This window comes from Typopeltis vanoorti, chromosome 17 (assembly GCF_054136105.1).
Source record: "Typopeltis vanoorti isolate ZY-2024b chromosome 17, IOZ_Tvanoo_1.0, whole genome shotgun sequence".
Lineage (NCBI taxonomy): Eukaryota > Metazoa > Arthropoda > Arachnida > Uropygi > Thelyphonidae > Typopeltis > Typopeltis vanoorti.
Window position 1 is genome coordinate 103,287,766 of NC_143565.1, and position 5,326 is coordinate 103,293,091.

The following is a 5,326-nucleotide window of genomic DNA, read 5'->3' on the forward strand; positions in this document are numbered from 1 at the left end:
CCTCATCCTATGATACAAAATTACGATCTCGACCTCCCGAGTGTTAACTTAACTTATGCCGCCGAAAAAAAATAGCGTCTTGGCTCTTTATTGTAGTACGGTATACCGTTTATTCCATTAATATTATATCGTAATATTAATGTAATAAACGCGAATTTTCTTATTAATATTATACGCGTGATCAGGCCCGTTTCTACATTTTGGGGGCCCTGTGCGAAATCGAAAAGCGGGGCCTCTGATAGTTAGTAACTTTTATGGAAATTTTAGATGGAAGAATATCTTGTTAATTAATTAAATGAAATATGAAAAATATTTATGCCCATAAATAAATATGCTCTCTAGCATCAATTTAAGTAAAGGGAAAAATTAATTAAAAAATAAATGTGTTTGGATGTACATGATATATTATTTTATTATATAAGTACACATTATCATATAAATACGCCAGAACAATGATTTATTTAATAATATAAATAATACAAAAATATGAAAAAAATATCAATTTTTACTATATAGAATGAAATATATGTATAACAACTTACAAGATTTAAAAGAAATGATTAAGATGAAAAGCCAAATGGCTATATTTTCTGGCGAAGTTTAATTTATTTTAAACATTTTATTAATATATTTTTATTAATATAATATTAAAAAGTTTTTATTTTAATTTAATATTTTAAATATTTTAATTTATTTAAAATTGAATATATTAAGATTTCTTTTATTTAACCTAATGCGCTTATCAATAAAATCATTTAAAACGCTGTCAAAATTCAAAATTTTTGCAATTTCATGCTCTATAGATATTATTCCCAGGGACGACAAACGTTCTTGAGACATAGAAGATCATTAATTTTAATTTGGAAAGTGACCTTTCTGCTGATGAGACCGTAACTGGACTGGTCAATAATATTTTAAATGTCGTAGTAATATTTGGATAAATATCCGACAAATTATTTGCAATTATGAATTTTAAAATATTAATGGGTGCATCTTCGGGAACAATATTTCTAAAAATAATTCATTGTAAAATTCAGATTCATCAATATCTGTATTTAATTTTTGATGCAGCTGTTTGCAGCAAAATTTTAATTCATTTTCTGTCCTGTTTCTTATTAATTTCATATCATAAAGAAATCCAAATGATTTTTCGTGAATTTCATACAATTCAAATATTTTTTTTTGACAGATTGTAGAGCAGTATCTAAAATTACAAAAAAGATCCCAAAATTATCTTTCTTATCACCTATATGATTCAACAGGCGTTTCATAATCAAAAATTAATTTTCTTCGACGTAGTGGACTTTCTTTAAATTTAATTTCTAATAGATTTGGCAGTTTTTTAGCAATCTCAAAACAGATACCAAGTCCTGATATTCTCTGCTCTTCAAAGTACTGCACTAACTCTTTAATATGCTCAGTTGCTACATCTATGGGAATTTCTGCATTTTGTAATATGTAATACAGTACTTTACTTACTAAACTGATGCAAAAAAACTAAAACTGATGCAGTTTTAGATAATTCTTTTAGTGCATTCCTAGAGTAGTTTCAAATACTACCGCTCCAGCGCTACGATCTTAAAATTTATTCCCTATATTCCCTATAGCAATTACTATTGGTATAGGGAATAATGTTATTTCATCGAACAATAGAAAGGCCCCGCGCCGTTCGATGAACGACGCGGTGCCCTGTGCCACCGCACAGTTCATACACCCATGAATACAACTATGCGAACGATTCTTTTCTTATTATTTCAAAGTAAGTCCCACCAAAAGGTGGGACCACAAAAATTCGCCAATAGGCTCATTGTAATGCTCCCCTCCACGGTAATCTTTAGTAAAAGGCGAAAGATTATCACGACCTATGAAGGGAAACCTGAGCAATTAAAGAAAAAAACCCGAACTTGACGATATAAGGATAACACGATATAAATCATTTAATGGTGTACCAAAATTAAAACGTTTTCGTAATTATTTTGAAATATTGAACCATGAATTAGAATAAAAAGAATTTAATATAAATATTTTAATGTCAAATTATATAATATTACAAATAAAGTAACATGACTGATTAAGAAATGTCAGTTTAATAAAAATTAGTATTTTCCCCATTCATTGAATTTTTTCCCCCAGAAACTACATTTAATACAAAGAAATTATGAAAGAATTAAACCAGGAATAGGAAAAATTTAAAAAATATATAAACATAAATAGAACACGTTGAAAAAATGAAAACAGAAAGATTACCAAAACAAGCCTTAAATTACAAACCATTTGGAAAAATAAACCAGGATGTCCTCTAAAGAAATTCAACGATGATAAGGCCAGAACAGGCCACTCTGGGCTAAATCCTTGAAAAGGTTGATAATGAAATCTAATACCATGTCATAAATGTTATTAGATTTCATTTCAAAGATAAAAATACAAACAATAGATTTAGAGAAATGGGTGACCTATTTCCAAAATAAATCTCTGGACAGATGAGAACAATGAATTAAAATTTTATAAGACAAAGAATGACCTAATGGAAAATATCACAATGTTAGAAATGAAAAATATAATGAAGAAGATGAAAAATAGGAAAACGCCAGGAGAAGACAATATAAATATAGAACTATATTTGTGAAAAATTTAATGAAAGACTTTTGAAATTTTTTAATACGGTTTGGATGTCGGGAAAAACCCCTAACTCTTGGAAAAAAGCACTGGTCATCCCAATCTATAAAAAAGGAAATAAAGACAATTGCAATAATTATAGGGGAATTAGCCTGCTGAATACAGGATATAAAATATATGCAGGAATATTAAAAGAGAAACTAAGCAGCATTGTAGAAAACAAATTACTAGAAGAACAAAATGGCTCCCGAAAAGGCCGATCCTGCATAGATCCAATTTTTACTTTAAAATTATTAATAGAAAAGAGAAGAGAATTTCAAAAAGAAACTCATGTGGCGTTTATTGATTATGAAAAAGCTTTTGACAAAATTAGTCGACAAAAATTGTTTAAAATATTAACCAATTTAAACATACCAAACCAACTTTTACAATCTATTCAAGAAATATATACAGGAAATAAAATAGCAGTTAAATTAGAACACACCTCAGAATGGAGAGATATATCAAGAGGAGTACGACAAGGATGTAACCTCTCACCTCTGCTTTTCAATATATATATAAATGAACTATTAACAATCTGGAAACAGCATAACCCATTTGGTATACAAATGACACCGCAAATGAAGATAGATACACTACTATTTGCAGATGATCAAATAGTATTAGCTACATCAGAAGATGACTTACAAAGATCATTAAATGATATCTCAAAGCAATATAATATGACAATATCCAAAGAAAAAACAAAAATAATGGCATTCAAAGGAGAACACCCAATAAGAAGTAAAATAGTGATAGATAATAAAATACTAGAACAAGTAAACACTTTCAGATACTTGGGATATGATCTATCATACGAAGAAGAAAAAGACATAGACATTAAAATATCAAACTTTGTCAAAGTAAATGGCATAATAAATAGTATATTTAAGCCATCCCTGGTACAAAAACACACTAGAATCAGACTATATAATGTCTTGTCAAAACCAACTCTACTATACGGAAGCGAAACATGGACCATGAAAAGGAAAGATGAAAAACGAATTCAAACAGCAGAAATGAAGTTCCTCAGAAAAACAGCTGGATATACCAAGTGGGACCACAAAACAAATGAAGAAATCTTACAATCCCTAAAAATCAAACCAATTAATTACTACATAAGACAGTATAAACAAAAATGGCTAGAACATTTAAATCGGATGGACAACAGCAGACTACCAAAAATATTATACAGATACAAAATAAGTGGAAAAAGAAGAATCGGAAGACCAAGAAAGAGATGGCACGAGACCGGAACAGGCCACATGGCCTATATTGCATGTTAGGAAGAAGATTTCATTAGGTGTGCTGAAAAGTTACGAGACGCAAGAAACAATAAACGCAGATATAATAATAGATAGTTAAATAATAAAGTAACACGCAGATGTTTGGGGCGGAATACACTCCTAATATAAGTGTGACAATTTTGTGGGATGCAGGTAGTGGTGTAATTCTTTCCTTAAGTTCAAAATATATAAGTCCCACCAAACGGTGGGAGCACAAAAATTCGCCAATAGGCTCATTGTAATGCTCCCCTCCACGGTAATCTTTAGTAAAAGGCGAAAGATTATCACGACCTATGAAGGGAAACCTGAGCGATTAAAGAAAAAAAACCGAACTTGACGATATAAGGATAACACGATATAAATCATTTATTGGTGTACCAAAATTAAAACGTTTTCGTAATTATTTTGAAATACTTAACATGAATTAGAATAAAAATAATTTAATATAAATATTTTAATGCCAAATTATATAATATTACAAATAAAGTAACTGATTAAGAAATAGGTCAGTTTAATAGAAATTAGTATTTTCCCCATTCATTGAATTTTTTTTCCCAGAAACTACATTTAATACAAAGAAATTATGAAAGAATTAAACCAGGAATAGGAAAAATTTAAAAAAATATAAACATAAATAGATGGAACTTGTTGAAAAAATGAAAACGGAAAGATTGCAAAACAAGTCTTAAATTACAAACCATTTGGAAAAAGTAACCAGGGTGTCCTCTAAAGGAATTCAACGATGACGTCTAAGGCCATAACATAACAGGCCACTCTGGGCTAAATCCTTGGAAAGTTTGATAATGAAATCTAATAACATGTCATAAATGTTATTAGATTTCATTAGATGTTATTAGGTGTGCTGAAAATTTACGAGAAAGAATGGGTGTAATTCTTTCCTTAAGTTCAAAATAAGTCCCACCAAACGGTGAGACCACAAAAATTCGCCAATAGGCTCGTTGTAATGCTCCCCTCCACGGTAATCTTTAGGAAAAGGCGAAAGAAAAAAATAAATTTTGTGAGTTCAGCGTATCTCATCATTGGCCTGTGGAGTAAGATGGGCTGAGGTTCAGCAGATAGTAGGAGAGGAAATAAAGATAGAGTGCATAGTAGTAGAGTAGATGAATGAGGCCTCAGCTGACCTGTTTTAGCTGTTGACCCCCCAGGGGTGCTTCTAAAACGGTTGTTGATTTTTCACTTTTGAAAAGGAAAAAAAAAAGGAGAGACTAAGCAAATTTAACAAGTGTAAATATATCTAAAGACTATGTGGAAGACAATACTATATCTAAAGACTATGTGGAAGACAATACTATAGAGGAATGAGTTTGCCGAGCAAACCCAGAACAGTATAACCAGGAAAAGAAGGGAGATGACTTGGCCCGGAA

General features: G+C 30.4%; 3 non-coding genes across 3 annotated transcripts; all 3 read right to left on the reverse strand.

The window, feature by feature from the left end:
• Positions 1–1,763: 1,763 nt before the first annotated feature.
• On the reverse strand, positions 1,764–1,884 carry LOC150097719 (U5 spliceosomal RNA). Its single transcript, XR_016549756.1, has one exon. It is a non-coding gene; the product is annotated as a U5 spliceosomal RNA (small nuclear RNA).
• Positions 1,885–4,133: 2,249 nt separating this feature from the next.
• On the reverse strand, positions 4,134–4,254 carry LOC150097720 (U5 spliceosomal RNA). Its single transcript, XR_016549762.1, has one exon. It is a non-coding gene; the product is annotated as a U5 spliceosomal RNA (small nuclear RNA).
• Positions 4,255–4,856: 602 nt separating this feature from the next.
• On the reverse strand, positions 4,857–4,974 carry LOC150097721 (U5 spliceosomal RNA). Its single transcript, XR_016549773.1, has one exon. It is a non-coding gene; the product is annotated as a U5 spliceosomal RNA (small nuclear RNA).
• Between the last annotated feature and the right edge of the window lie 352 nt (positions 4,975–5,326).